Consider the following 16424-nt stretch of genomic DNA (forward strand, 5'->3'; position numbering starts at 1 on the left):
GGGGCAGGAGCTGCGGCTGAGGCAGCGGAGGGGCCCGGATTGTGTCTGGAGGAGGGTGAAGGAAGAGTGGCTCCAGCTCGCAAGTCAGAACTGAAATTCAAGCAAAAATATCCCAGCTGAGGGCTTTTTATTTAGACACTGAGCTCAGGGAGGAGGTAAAAGCAGAAACCACCTGTTTGCTAAGACAGAAAGGGCGTTTCTCCCCACACGCCGGGGACTCGGTTCCCCGATTCTCTGCCCTTCGGGGAGCACATCCCGAGCCCCTTCGGGCCGGGACCCCCAGTCCCCTTCTCTCGAACCTGTCCCTCATGGCTCACATCTCCCACCCCCGTGTCCCTCAGCCCACACCCCCGGAGCGGTCAGTCCCGGCCCCATCCCCATCCCCGGCTCCCCCGCCCCCGGCCAGCAGCGGGGCCCGCGGCCCTCCCCGCCCAGCGCTTCCCCTCCCCTCACTCCTTAAACCCGCGCCCGCCCTGCCCGGCCCCTCTCCGGCACCGCCGCCGGCCCGCCCGGGCCCGAGCCCGAGCCCGCTGCTGCCGCCAGCGCCCGCTGCCCTCCGCTCCATCCCTCTCCTCTTCCTCCTCTCTTCCTCTCCTCTCTTCCTCTCCTCTTCCTCTCCTCTTCCTCCAGGGGTGGGTGTACAGGGGATGCAGCGTTTTGCCTGTCCCCATCACTGACATGTCCCTGTGAGCGTGTGTGCGCGCAGCGGGGCTCGGGGCAGTGTGTCTGTCCGTGTCGTGTGTCCGTGTGTCTGTCTGTGCTCGCCCATCACCGCCCCGTCCATCCCAGCTGGCCGCTCCGCAGGGCGCACCCGGGTCAGGAGCCGGGCTCCAGGTACCGCTTCAGGTGGTGCCGTGTCTGTGCAGGTAAGAGGACATTGCTGGGTTTGCAAACCTGGCACCCGGGGCACTGTAACTGAACACAACCTCTGCTATGTCTTATTTTCATTTCCTCCCCCCCAGCAGGAAGGAGTATCAAATTCAGAAGACTATTTTTTTTATTTTTTTTTTGTAACTATGCAAACATGCAGGAACAGGGTCTGTCTTTTACAAAGGAAATATAGGAGGAACTGTGTTCCATTATTCTCAAGATGCATTTATTTATTTCTCATTTAATTAACAAAGACCAGAGTCTGGTAGGTGAGTTGCTCACCTGAATCAGATCTGGTGCGCCCTCAAACTGGGAGTAGCAGATGCAGAAAACTTCACTGCAGGTGATAAAGCAGTGGCTGAGGGATGTGTAATGCCTTCACTGAGGAGAGCCATTGACAGGAGGTTGACAGATGTCAAGATTACACTATAATCACTGTTTTCATGGTTGGTTCTTCTAATATAAATACCTTGGCAGTTTGATGACCTTACACCTTCTTATATTCTGTCTTTGTGTTGATGCAGTTCCTGTCAGTATGTGGGAATACACTGCCGTGTTAACAAGATGTTTTCTCCACATTTATTATGAATTGCTGTGTGTCACCTTTTAGCTGTAACCTCTAAGCCTTCCTCTAAAGTGCCTAATTCATCAGTTCCTTCTCTTCTGAGTTTTTACATAGCGAGAGTTCTTGAAAGAATGTAGTGACTGCTGACACTTCACAGCATTAGCATGCACATGGTGCTGTGCCTGTTTGCATGTATTTTGATTAAAACCTTAAAATAACACAGCCCATCTGTGCAGTGTGGACACTAATGGGATCATTCTCAGGAAGATGCACCTGCAAATGTATCTGTGTTACTCAATATGCTCAATTAGCAACCAGAATTATTTTAGGTGCATGCCTGAATCTCCTTTTTGTCTTTGATGAATGACTGTTTAGACATCTGTTTTGGGGGAGTTTGTATGGATAGTAATTGATAAAATAATAGGGAGAAGTGTTGCCAAATAGGTCAGGCAGGCAATTGCAAGGTTTATTCCACTTCAAACTATATAAATTTTTTTTTCTTAAAGAGTAGGCATTTAGTATTTTTAGTAGTTTAGTAGTTTTAACTAAATTCTCAATCCTACCAACTATCATACATATTTTCCATTAAGATGCTGCTATTCTGAATGTAAAAATACTATTGTCTGGACAGCTGGGACAGTGTCCTGAGTAACTTCCACTTAGACATATCAAATACAGGAAGATAGACTTTATATCAATGAAGTGTTTATAGAATATTATTGCAAAAGAAACTCCTGGGTATGTGTGTTAGATTCACTGTGCATCCTCAATGAGTGCATTGTGTTCTATTGCTTCTAATAAGAGGCAGTTTTGGATGTTTTGTCATCCTTTCTGGTGAAATGGAGAAGAGTCCAATTCTGAGCATAGGAATGGGCAGCCCAGCAACTGATGAATGTCATCTGGTTTTGTGGAGAATTACTCCAAGTAACTTGCAGAAAGACACTCCTCAACACATTGTGGAGCAAAGGAAGGAAACCAGGTATTTTGACTTTTAAACGGTAGATGACAGTGCCTCTCTCTCCCAGGATCAGTTTGGGGCTAAATCTTGTTCATTTTAAGAGAAAATAATATTCTCTCTTATTTGAGTGATTGTCTCTTGAATTTGAGTGAGACCTGTGCCATGAATGAGTCTTTGGGTTGGAATAGCACATCTGATAGAGGACTCATTGCAGGGGAAGTATCTGACTCATGTTACTCTGACTCATGTTACTACAGTGGAAGAAAACCTCCCCAGTGGGGACCCAACAGAGGAAGAATGAGGTGGAAGGATTAGTTAATTTTTTTGGTCTGTGGGAAGGTTTTTATGAGCTCAGAGCCCCAGACAATGTGTGGGTGAGTATGTCTATAGCACCTATACATATATATGTCTTTTCTTCTTCTTGCATTTCATGCAATTTTAAGGCAAACATCTTTGCTACATGCCAGAGCTAGCTTTTGATTCTGAAAATTATGATACTGAAAATAATAGGACTAAAAGAGTGCTTTTGTTTCCAGAATGTGATAGCTTTCTTGCTAAAATGTATTCTTGAGATTTGTTACATAATTATCTTGGCTCCCAAGGTTATTTCAATTTGTCATATTGTAATGCTTTCTTCTTGTTTTGATTAATCACTGCTGGGTGATCACAATTCCTCCTGTTTAAAGACCATTCTTCAATTCTTCCCATTTCTTACAATGAGGAGCAAAAACTTTAAAAAAAAAAAAAATCTTACATTGTATCAACATCTTGTCTGTACCACCACACCTGAATGACACATGTGGTACTGGGCTATTTCAGCCCTCAGACAATGCCAAATTCCCCAGTCATTCTTACATAACTGTAAGAATGTAAGTCTTACATTCTTAAGTAATGTAAGAATTACTTAATCTTAAGCAATGTATTGTCTCCTATTATACTGAAATATCTCCTTCCACGCTTCCCAACCCTTCTTTTCCATTGCAAGGAAATGTAGTAGAGCATTTTTGTTTTAAAACTGCCTCTTTAGAGACTGATTCCTGCAGGTGTTTCCATGGCTGGGTGAGTGTAAAAACAGGAATGTTGGGTCCTCACTGGGTGCTGCTCACTTTGTATTCAGCACTACCAACTGTTACAAAGATGTTTTGGAGTTTGAGAGCTCAAGTTTGGGGAGTGAGGAAAGGGGGAGACAGCATCTACAGAAATCACTGAACTGTAATTGAGGAAGTGGGAGCATTTTTTTTTATTTTTTTTAATTTTTTGTAGCATATGTAGGTGCAGTAGGAAAAATACAGGAAAATGGACGTGTTGAAAATTGGTCCTCTTTGGACACAAACTCATTATGGCAATTTTCTTCATAATGTGCTTCATTTTATTTGGTGTTTTCCTGGAGGCTTCTTCCAGTTGCTGCTGGAAGTTTAGTGATCCCTTTCAGTGGAAATCACATCAGGCTTCTGAAGCTGGCAGGAGCAAAGGTTGGCTGAGATGGTTGTCCCAGCTCTGTGAGCGGAGCCAAGCAGAGGAATGTTTTCTGCAGAAAGAAACTTCTGCAAAGATCTCCTGTTGTGCCTTTGGGAAGACTTGCAGATCTTAAGTCTTGAAATGATTTGCTCAAGGTGCACTCAGACTTGCATTCTCCTTTGCAAGCAAGTATGAAAACTCCAGTCAATAATGCAAGTCAATAATCATAACATTTATTTTATAGTTTTTAATTTCAAATTTTGTTTAAAATATACTGCCAGGTTTTGGGTTTTTTGGTTTTTTTTTGGTGGAGAGGAGATCTTAGTCCTAATGTTCTTCACTAATAAATGTCATCAGGTGTCAGTAAATTACAGGTGAAGTTAAGGATTTTTACCTTAAAATTGCAGCTGACTGAATTGAAGTCAGGAGCCATATACTGAGGATGTTTCACTGGCAGCTTTTGGCAAGTCACTGAATCTGTGAACAGTCAGTTCTTCCAGCTGTGAATAAGAGATAATATTAGAAGGAGGTTTTACATGAATTGTGACCTTAAGTTCCTAAAAATAGCCCAAACAAATCAGAAGATTTATATAAATTCAAAACATCCTGATTTCTTATTAATTGAATAGTATATTCTCTAAAAATTGGCAAGATTTCTAGAATGTGAATGGTGAAGAGAAACTAGCTGGAGCTGATTTATTGAAAAGTATAGAATCAGAGAATAATAGAACAGTTTATTTTGGAAAAGACCTCTAAGACCATCAAGTCCAGCCATTAACCCAGCACTGTCATGTCTACCACTAAACCCTGTCCCCAGGTGCCACATGCATTTTAAATACCTGCAGGGATGGTGACTCCACAGCTTCCCTGGGCAGCCTCTTCCAATGCCTGAATGCCTTTCAGTGAAGAAATCCTTCACAATCTCCAATCTAAACCTCCCCGGTGTACCTTGAGGCCATTTCCTCTTGTCCTATCCCTGTCACCTGGGAGAAGAAGCCTCCTCTCAGGTCTTCTATTCAGATAATAATGGAGCACCAAGACCCTTACAACCCTCGTTTTCTGTCTCAGGACTTTTCCTTTGATCTCCTTTGCCCCTGCTGGTGGAGGCTGCCATGGGGGTTGTGATCAGCAATTACAAACCCTGGGCTGGCAATCACAGCACAGGAGCTGGGGACCAGGGGTGGGAGGGCATGCCCTGATTTCTTCTCCCTGCTTTACTCCTGATGTCCAGCTCCACCAACTAGGCTGAAAAAAATGATCATGTGAATGTGAGCCATGGAACATGAGCTCTGCTTGTGGGACAAGATGCTTATTCCTTCCTAGTCTGAATACAAGAATGTGAGCATGCAGATAAGATTTATTTTTCATAACTTTTTTTTTGTTTTTTATCACTAAAAGATCAATTGAATAGCTCCTATTTCACCTAGGAAAGAAAAGGCGTGCACACACTATGATTGCCCTGAGAGAACTGTTTCAGTATTAGCAGTAGGTGGGAACATGAACTGCCAGGGACTTGTGTTATAGCTTAGAGATTATATCTGGAGTGGGGGAAAAAAAGAAACCACCCTTCTCTCTAAGTAACCATTATTGATATGCAACTGATATGTTGTTTTGGTGGACAATTCATTTCACAAATCAGGTAAGGCAAGTAGTGAGATAGCTTTTGATTCCTTGTGCAGCTAGCTGCAAACTAAAAAATGAAAAAGGTTTGTTTAGGGGATCAAAGTGGGCTGTGTTGCCATTCTTTATTCCATTGAGTTTTTCATGGCAAACACCTGCTATCTTTGTGTCCACGATCAAGGGTGTTAGATTTAGAAGGCTTCTTTCTGTAAGCAGAATGAATTCTCTCTAAAAACTTCGCATTTCTTTCCCAGTATAGAGGAAATCCAGCAGTAAACTCTGGGCAGGTACCTGCTCTGGCACTCACTTGCAAACTCTTGCTCTACAAAAAAAGAAGCAAAGCAGCCTGTCTTGGGAGCCCACTGAGGAGTCACAAACCCCACCCCAGGGTGTGTGGGGCTGCAGAGCTGGCCAAAAACTGCCAAACCTGGACCTGATCTGATCACGTGTCACAAAACTTCTCCAAGCTCTGTTAGCCTTGATTATTCACTAGGAATGAATGAAAGCGAGTTATGGGTCATGTTTTGCAAGTGCTGTCAGTGCTGATTATGCAGTGGTGTATATTCCCTCTGCTCAGGGAGTGCTGTTATCACAGAGCTCATCTACTATGCAGTAGATGTAAGTTATCCTTCTCCAGCTCATCAGAATCTATTTACTTTGCATTGATTCAGTTCCTTAAAAATTAATCTTTGATTCTTTGCAGAACAGAAGGATCCCTTGAGTTTAGTTTAAGCAACTTGATTTGATTATTGTTATGTCCTGAATATTGATTCTTAAGTGATTTTAATAAGAGATGTCAAAACTGCCATATTTCACTTCACGTTTGAGGGCAGGGTTAAACCATTGACAGATTTAAATATTTTTGGATGGATGGTCTTTGTAAGCTTAGCCAACACTTGGTTGTGGTTTGACTATTTATTGCCCAACTGCAATTTTTTCAGTGCTTAACCATGTTGAAGTATGTGCCCATTGTCAGCACCCAGGTGTTTCCTTCCAGAGCAACCTGGTTAACACTGATTTCCCTAGGAAGAATTATCCTGCATATTGATTGCAAAGATTTTCTTTGAGCTGTAAAGTTTAGAGGTACTGTGAGATTTCTGTTGGCTCCATGCTTAGTGTAAAACTAATTACCTCTTGTATGACAGAACTTCACTAATTCCAATTTCACCAGCAGATAAAGGCTACAAATAATCTGTGTGGACTGTCTTGGTTGCCAATGAGGGTCACAAATGAAATAACAGCTGATACCTATTTTACAGGACTTCTTGTACTGGGCATTCCCAAAAATGTTTATCCATTTCAATGGCAGGACTGGTTTTCCTCACAGTAAGTTAAATACCTTAATGAATCTACAAGGAAAGGAACACATGCTTTTCAGTCCATTGTAATGCTTGGTAAAAAAATGTTTTCCAGTGCTTATCTTTGCAAAATGTACCAGAAAATCTGCAGCAAACCCCACTGACTAGTTCTAGACAGGGCAGTCAAGCACAGTGATATTAAATTCTGACTAGGAAATTAATTCAGCACTGGCCAGGAGACAGCAAGGCACAGCTCTTCTGTAGCACCTGGAATTCTCCTGTTCCTGTGTGAGCACTGACAAAGCTCAGATCTGCCTCATTTCCATGATCTGCAGCAGAACAGCCCGGGATGCTCAGTCTGAACACAGGACCTGGCGGTGTAGCTCTGCAATGGACAGTGACTTCATGTTCCTGCAGCAAGAAGAAATAAAAACCCCATTTCTTTTGTAAAGGACAGTGCTCTAACATAGATAATAAATCTGTTCAGCTGCCCTGGGGGGCTGGGGCAGGAGTGAGCTGCTCATTCCTAACAGATGGGTTGACGACCCTTGTTCAAGTCTGATATTTCATAAACCACCTTGAATTGTTCCATGGCAATTTCCCTTGTCCTGCTTTGCTGTTTAGTTATGGTACCACCTCTAAAGTGTTTCTGAGAGTGATTTTTATGTTTCCTGGAGGATTTTCTTAATTATATGGATAAGTACTTTTATGATTGATTCCTGAAATTAAAACAGTTTACAACTGGTCTTATATTATCTTTCTTTGCCATTCCTTGGGTTTATTACTGAGTATATTTTCTGTTCAGTTTGAACTCAAGCTATTTGTATATATTTGACTACTTTTTTCTTTTAAATTTGCTATTTTGCCTCAATTTATTTTTATTGCTTCCTTTGATTTTTTTTCTCCTTTGCAGTAGATATTTCTACTGCCATATTTTCTTCACTTTGCATCCTTTCCACTTCCCTTAGCAGCTGTTCCCAGACTATGGGCCATGACCCCAGGCAGGCTATGGCAGTTAGGAGTGGGCTACAAAATTGAGTTGCTAATTTTGGATGTGGTGACACAGGGAAGTCAAAGACCTGTTGGTTTCCTTCAGCAGTTTTCTGAGATAAGACTGATAACACATAGGAAAACAGATAAAGCATGAAGTACCCTTGTACCAGATTCGTCTGGTATGATAAACAACTTTACTCTTGTTTCAATTTCTTCCCATTTCCATGTCTATGGTTCTGCTCCCTGTGTCTCTCCCAGAGTGTTTTTGAAGGCAATAACCTCTAAGGCAGGTCCTGCCCAGCCAAGGAAGCCACAGAAGGTGCACTGAGTTTAGGAGAGTTCTGGGAAATCTTTCCCCCTAGTTGAAAGAGTTGCTGGCAGTTTTGTAGGTCTTCAGGATTCAGAAGAAAAAAAAAAACAAAACAAAAAAACCAAAAAAACAACAAAAACCAAACCAAAACAACAACAAAAAACCCCCAGAAAACCAAACAAAAAAGAAAAAACAAAAGCAAAACCCAAACAAATAAAAAGAAAAAAGAAACCACAAGCCCAAACAAAACAGATCAAGAAAAATCCCACCAGAAATAAGCAGGAATAATTCTGATTTAACCAGTGTCAGTTTTTCCCTTAGCTCTATGCCTTTGTACTTCTCTTCATTAATGACTTGCAGATGCATCATATCATGGGCTCAATTCCCTTAAATAATTGCAATGGCCTATGGCATGGATGGACATAACATGGGGCAAAAGGCTGTGCCACTGGTTTGTGTGGTGTTTGTGTACCTCTCTTGGGTCTGTCTGCCTCAAGCAGAGAGGCTGAGTGTGTGTGGAGATGGACCTTTCCTGCCCAAGATCTCATGCTGGGTCACCTCTCTAGTTTCAGATGTCTGTTTTTGATCCTCACTTTCAGCCAGCCATCCCTTGCTGCCTTAAAATGGTGGGAAGAATACAAAGTCTTCCAGGGTAATTCATTTGACCTGTTTGATATAAATTACTCCCTAGAAGTATCTGTTCATCTTTATGGATTATAGAGGGCTGGCAGGTGGTTTACTCAGATATAGACAGCTACACTGTAAATCTCTGTATTTGGTCAGATGAAACCTCATAATTTCCATAAGGCACTGCAGAATCTGGGCAGGAGTGGTTCCCCACAGCAGCCTGGAGTGGCCATGGCTGCTGACCCAATATCAGTGGCATCTCTGTCAATGTATTGAAAAGTTTTGCAGTAATTAAAAAAGCATTTTGTGTGAGCAGGAGGGTCTGGAATAGCTGTAGAGGGGTGATGTGACTATTTTATCCCAGGTATCAGGTTTAAGATCTTTCAGGATATGCACGAAGTGACATTGATGTCATATAGCTGAGTGTCAGACACATGCAAAGATGATGAAGCATAAAGCTGTTGGACTGCACATTAACTTTAAAATCCTCTTCTCACTCTTGACCAGGGCCCATGGCACAGGAGGGATTACACTGGGTTTGGGGAATACCAGCCTTTGGGTTGATTTAGTGCAACTTTAAGACAATTCTGACATGAAGCCAATGTTTCTCCTCCATTGAAACCCAAATAATTGCTGGAACATGGCAGGCAACAATTTCCTGTGATATGGACACTTGCATAAATGATCATTTCACTTATTCCTGTTACAAACAGGACAAGGTTTATTAATTCTGATTCATCATTAAGAAGCTCCACAGACCATGGATTTTTTCTTTTGTCAGTCCTATGCTGTCTGCAAAAACTTGGCCTTAATCTACTTGAGTGTCTCAATTAAAAATTGGCCTTTATCTATGGAGTCTCTCAATTAAATAGCAGTATTATGAATACTCTTGATTCATGCCTAGGTGGGAGGATCTGTGCCATTGTGCAAACAGCTTTTCTGCCTCATTACCAGCCCTTCTTGTTTGGCTAACATGTTTGCCCGATCAGATGATAAGTGTTAATCCCTTCTCTGTTCTGTGACATGATGCTGAACTGGAAGGCTGCAAAGCTCATAGGAGAGTTTTTCTCCTTCAATACCATCAGGAAGAATGGGAGATTTGAGGAGGCTATTAGCTCCTTTGGACCTTTAATGCTGTATGCTCATGGGATTAGTGAAATCTGTCTATTACAGGGTATTTCCACATGGAGATCAAGTCTGGTAAACAGGGCACCCTTTGCTCTTGTCCCAGCTGAGATAACGTGGGACAGGAAGGCCTTGCTTTTGGTGCAAGACTTGGACAGCTAAACTGAGCTTAATTCTGGCTCTGCCACAGTAATTTTATACAAAGTAAACCATAGAAATCACAGAATGGTTTGGGTTGGAGGAAACCTCAAAGATCATCTTGTTCCAACACCCTGCCATGGTCAGGGACACCTCTTCCTAGTCCAAGTTGCTCCAAGCCCCATCCAGCCTGTCCTTGTACACTTCCATGGATGGGGCATCCACAACTTCATCTGAAATCCACCCAAGTCCTCATTCCCATCTGAAAAAAATGGCATTTTAGAGTTGACAGGTGACAAGTCTGGTTATAACCCTATTTCTCTCACCACCTGTTTGCATTTTTTTCTTCATTGCCTAACTCTTCTTTCTTAACTCCATCTTGGTAGGTTTTCACTTTGCTTGGGAGATGAGACAATGGCAAGAGCAGCACCCAGACTCCTGAGTAGGTGGACAAGTGACTGAAAGGGTCTTGTAGGTTTTGCACTAGGTCCCTGCTGTCCTGCAGGGTTTTAAAGAGGGTCAGTGATCAGCATTTCACGTTTCTGGAATTGCTGCTGTCTCAAGTGTGTTGCCTGCAGTCAAGAGCAGAGTCTTCTTCCCAAGAATTTGAATGATTATTGGGTTAATAATCATCTAAAGCACCTAATTCACATCTAAGCAGAATTTTCACAAGTGCTAGGACTTGTGAAACATTTTCTTTTACAGAAGGTGGCTCTTTTTAGCTTATGATTTATCAAAAAAGACAAGCTTGTGGCCTTCTTGGAGAAGTCAAGCTGAATCACAAAACACTCTGAATTTCATCCCCTGGAACACAAAATCACAGAAAGTGAGAGGAATGGGAATTAAAAGCTAAAAATTGCAGAAGGATCTTGTAAAGTGTTAGATACCAGGGACAAATTTTCAGAAGTTTGTGCTGTTATTTTCTAGGAGAAAGGAGAAATGTGATGCTCATTTCTTATTAATGGTCACAGAATATCTGAGCTGGAAGGATCATCGAGCCCAGCTCTTATATGAATGGCCCATACTGGAATCTAACCCATGACCTTGGTGCTGTCAGCACCAGGCCCTGGCCAGCTGAGCTCACCTCAGAATAATTTCAAATGCTGCCATGTGGTTTATAATGAAATAAATTCTGAAAGCACTGGGGAGTGCGGGCATGGATCCCGCTGCCGCTCACATACTAAGCCAGCACTCTGCCATTTGAGCTAATTCCCCATCAGTGGTGCCACTCCAGTGAAAGTTGGAGAGTGAAACACTGAAAATACAGCTCCCTTTGGTGACCATGCACAAAACATGGCAGGCATGTCTAGTTCAGTGCCTCTCTCTCTGCTGCAGGGTCCGAAATGTCAAACTTTTAATGAGATAATTTGTTGATGAAAATAAGTGATTTTTCCCTATGGCTGGGTATTGCAATCAGGGATTGCTTTATATTCAACTCTATATTTAAGGCTCAACAATGCTTTTACTAATGTCCTTTATTTAATCACCTGAATTTGGGGAAAGGCCTCTCACCTTGTTCACACTGATGCTTTCCTTGACAGTAGAAATCAATTATTTTGGAATTTTGGAAGATTGGGAACTAGTGATAAAGAAGTAATGTAATAATAAATGTAATGTATAATAACAATGTAATCTTTCCCATGAGCTTAATGCTTTCTGGGAATAAATCCATGACACCTAAGAAGAATTCTGTCACTAGCCATTATTTTCTGTAATTTAAGGTTTCGTCAGTGTCTTTCATGTTATACAGACTTAAGTGGAAAATGACTCCCAATTTATTGATGTTCTTATTGTGTTGTCTGCATTTAGGGACAGGTTCTGTCATTCCAATAAAAAATTGTGGAGTACTTTAATCTGCTAATAGGTGTGCTGAGAGACCAGTGGGGATTGTCTGAACATTGATCCTTTTGTGAGCTGTGCTACTAAATCAGCAGAGCCAGCAAAGACTAAATCACATATCTCAGGGTGTGATATTTAAAAACTATTGTCTACGTTGGTTTCCACTGATGAGGTGAAAAATTGAATACTTGAACTATTAAAAATGCATCATTTTTTAAATTCATAACTTTTAAAATGCATATATTTTTAATGATTTAAATAATTGTCAAAACCTGTAGATTTATATTATGACTTAATTGTTTTTTAAAAAATTGTATATGACAATATTGTGAAAAAATGATGCCCTTAGACTGCTCTCTGTGGCAAACCAGGTGAGCTGGAACCTTTCTGGCCATATCCCTCCTAGGCAATTTCATCAGGAAATACTTGAAATCACAGACTAGAAGCCGCTGACCTGCAAGTGCCAGGCAGCAATCTGAATTAAATGGGATCTGCAAACACCAGCGAATCCCCCAGTCCACAAGTGCTGCCAGTGGGACCAGGACAGGCTCTGGTGGATGTGCCAGCAGAGGAAAGGGGTGTTAAGCAGTGCCCATGTGTTCCCCTGGGCCAGGCAGGAGCTGAGGGCAGCAATCATGGGAGGCACCACGGCGGGGGTAACCCTTCCTTACCAGCCTTCTCTTGTGCATTTGTGGTGGCTCTGAGGCTACTTTGGTCCCTGGGAGGGGTAGAGAAGTTCCCAAGTTCTGCCCACATCCTGCCCATCCCTGCCTGTTTATTTGCAGGGCTGGAGCCTGCAGGAAAAGCATTCCTAAAGGCAATCCTCTGGTGCAGGACAGAGCTCAGGAATAAGGTAGGTCTTAACTTGCCTCAGAGACCCATGGAGGGAAACATACTTTTCCTGTCTCTCATTCTTTTTCTGAAATCAGAAACGGGATGATATAATTCATTCCTAGATTAAATCTCTGGATTTCCCCTAGAAATGTTCCCTTTGCTGTGAGATTCACACTATGCAAAGGCAATGCTCCTATTTATAACTTGTGGCTGAAGGGAAGTCTCTCATTAAGTAGAACCATGTTGGAATAACTTTCAACATGTTGAATGGATTTCAGTGCTTTGGGAGCATTTATTTTAAGAGATTGTCATCTACAAAAAGGTGGGAGCCTCAGCATCAGGGTCTGTGTGGCTTTTTTCTACTTTGCACTTGTGTATGTCCCTTGGAGTTTGGATCTGTTTGGATTTTTTGGGGGTTTTTTTTGTTTGCTTTTTTTTTTAAGTTGTTTGTTTTATTATCATTTTTTTCTTTTTGATTTACACTAATAGAGTTGCAGCTGCACATCAGGATGGAGCCAGGCTCTGAGATATGAGAGATTTGCCACGACAAAAAAATAATTGGTTCCTGCAATTTGGAATCTGATGAAACTGAAGCGTGTTAAGGTTGAACACTTAGCCTGCTCTTGCATGATCTTTCCAATAACTCATGTTCCTTTGAAGTCACTTCATTGTCCTGACTTTCTTGGGTTTGAATTGTTGCCAGTGAAACTGAGTCCTCCTGGTGTAATTCATAGGCAGCAATCATAAAGCTGACACTCTTGCACGTCGGTATGTGGGGAAAAAATCTTTTCACCCCTAGGATGTTATTAGGAACAAGATGACAACTTGTGAATATTTTCCAGGTATCATAATGCTTTAATATATTGGAATGTTGAATAACATCAGTGATAACATCACAGCAATGTGTGACATAGTGTTTCTGTTGCCCTGAATTGCAACTCTGTTCTAGCCTATGGTGAACATCAAAAGTTTTAATGTTGAAACTTTTTTACTATAGATTTTAATACTATTTATGTCTTTCAATACTTTGAACCTTACAAGAACTTTACTCATGAAGTACACAAAACCAGGGAAAACTGTGATCTTATGGATATTCCTGTGGGTATAACTGAACACTTTAGAAAAGTTATAGACTGGCTTTTGTGAATAGCATCCCAAAGCAAATCTTATGGAAAAAATCTAACGACCTATGAAGGATTTATTTGTGTATTTTGTTTTGTTTTCCATGGTGAATTTTTCATAAATAGTGTAGTTACAGGCAAGGTAGACAAGCTGTTTCATGTGAATAAATGAATCAATACATCAAACTAATGCAGTGGTGTGGAAAAGCAAGAAGCGGCCTACTGTCAGGGAGAAGAGACTTAGGAGTGTGAGGCAGGATATGCTTTTCAATTTGCTGCAATAAACATTTTTCCAAACACTTCAGAAGTGGGAGTTCAATATAAAGACTGAAGACCTGAATTATGCTCTCAATCTTTTGTTTCATTTCCTTCTCAGAGGAAAATAAAATTCTGCCTTCTCAAAGGGGAGGCCAAACATGAGGAGATAGTGCTGTTCCCTCTCAGACTTGAGAGCCAAAGCTATGGTTCATGTGGATGGGAGCATCAGAGAGAAGAGTTAAACCCACACCAGTCTTCTGCTCAGAGGGTTGGTTACAATACAGGGAGCCAGCAGCGCTCTCATCTGTCTCACACAGACGTTTCAAAGGTGAGGAAGTCCCTTTCAGCAGATAAATCTGGCTGTTGTACTGTATGGTGCCAGTCATACACAGAAGACTGTGCTATGGAAAGGCATCATTTTATGTGAGATGAATTAAGTACAGGAGCTCTCCAAAGCTTTCATAGCCCATGTAATGTTGAAGTTTTGTAGCTTTACAGCACTTGCTAGTGAGGAAATGTAGCAACACCAGAATTCCCATGCAGCAAACCATAGAATACCACAGTGGTTTGGGTTGGAAAAGACCTCAAGATCCTGTTTTCAATCCCCTGCCATGTGTAGGGACACCTTCCACTACACCAGGGTGCTCAAAGCCATATCTGAGCTGGAACACTTCCAGGGATGGGGCAGCCACAGCTTCTCTGGGCAGCCTGTGCCAGGGCTTCACCACCCTCCCAGAGAAGAATGTCTTCCTAATGTCTGATCTAAATCTACCCTCCTTCAGCTTAAAGCCATACCCCCTTGTGCTGTCATTGCATGCCTTTGTAAGAATTTGTCTCTCCAGGCCTAGCAAATTTGGGTTCTTACAGATTATTTCCTTTCCCATCCCCTTTATAGTGTGTTGGGGCATACATCAGTTATTGCTCACAGTGTAATGCTCTTGGATGTCTGATTTGCCTGAGAGATGTAAGTATTTGTGCTGGCATGGCATTTCACTGGAAATGAAAGCCACAGTTCAGCAGTTTAGATTTAAGCCTGCTGAATTTTTGAAAGAAAATTCCTTCCATGAATTTGGGAGTAACCCCAGCAACCCACATGCCATGCATGTCAAGCGGAAGAGGGGGTGTGGAAGCTGAATGGGGAGCAGGAGTGCATCAAAAAGCCTGGAAGTTGGATACGTAGATAAGGGCTGAAAAATGTGCTTTCTTACATAGCTTTAAAAAGTGTTTCCCAGTAAAAATTACAGTGAATGCTGTTTCTATAACTACCAGCAAGGTTTTGTGCAGAAGCTCTTGAGGTACTTTCTGTGTAGTTGTACAAAAGTTTTTATCATTTTGAGGATTTGGTATCACCTTGTATTTAGTTTTTCTCTATTTAACCAGGCACCATTAAGCACCAGCTGTGTTTTCAGTTTCTGTGCAAAGCAGAAGGCAAGGAGGTTGGAAATTTTTATTTTCTTTTTATCTTTATTGTGCAAGTGAAACATTGTTGATGTAGCTGAGCTAATGTGTTATTTAATTTCTTACTTATTTCTCTGTTTGGAATTATTTTTAGGCCAAGAAATGGCTAATAGCATTGTGAGCTTCCATGTTTAACTTAGTACAGAAAAAAATTAAAATTCTTTCATGATTAACCACCAGTCAAGCAACTTGTTCTGGGCTCTAGAAGTCAAGGAAAGTTTGGAGATAAAAACATCACACTGCAAACAGAAGAGGAATGCATTCATTGTAGAGAACAAGTGCATCAGGTGATGGTAGCTGAGCACTCAAACAGCTTTCTAGCCCTAGTGAGGGAATGTTCTGTCTCATAAATCAAAGCTGATAATTCTATAGATCAGGAAAAGTACTGCAACTTTGAACAAGGTATAGATGATATACTGGGATTATTAAGAATAATTTTGGACTTATGTTGGCTGGGAGGTTAGACTGCACTTTATTGTCTCTTTCAGCTGTACTCATCTATAAATAAGTGTTGGTCTATGAATCCATTGACATGAATATGACAAACTTTCACACATCAAATTAGATCTTGTATGTATCTGTGGAAAACAAGTTGTAACACCTGTTTTAAAGAACAGGCTGTCAGTTTTTCTAACAAAGACAAAGCAGTAAAACAAGCACAATCACATCCTCTTCTTTTTTTTTTTCTTTTTTTAAAATTTATTTGGCAACAGATAGATTAAAACAGTTACTCTTCAGACAGCAACTGTGATGGAAATATTTGCTTATCTGAATACGAAGTCAATTCATGTGCATGTCTGCCCATGGCAATATATTAGTACTTTGGTATTTTCCTTGGCATCAAAAGGAAAAGAAAGCAAAATAACTTCTTGCTCCTGAGTGGAGCAGGAAATCTAGTGACAAAACAGATGTAGAAAGGCCAAAGTGCTCAGGGTCTTTTTGTGCCCTTTAT

At 41.5% G+C, this 16424-nt stretch overlaps 1 protein-coding gene across 1 annotated transcript in view; it reads left to right on the top strand.

Moving 5' to 3' along the window:
• The first annotated feature begins 291 nt into the window (after positions 1–291).
• Positions 292–16424, top strand: part of COL22A1 (collagen type XXII alpha 1 chain) — a 251184-nt gene continuing 235051 nt past the window's right edge. The window contains exon 1 of the mRNA XM_086877981.1: positions 292–866. The gene's annotated coding sequence lies outside the window, so the exon portion shown is untranslated. The remainder of the gene's footprint in view (positions 867–16424) is intronic.

This window comes from Cyanistes caeruleus, chromosome 1 (genome assembly GCF_971803275.1).
Source record: "Cyanistes caeruleus chromosome 1, bCyaCae1.hap1.1, whole genome shotgun sequence".
In the NCBI taxonomy this organism is placed as follows: domain Eukaryota; kingdom Metazoa; phylum Chordata; class Aves; order Passeriformes; family Paridae; genus Cyanistes; species Cyanistes caeruleus.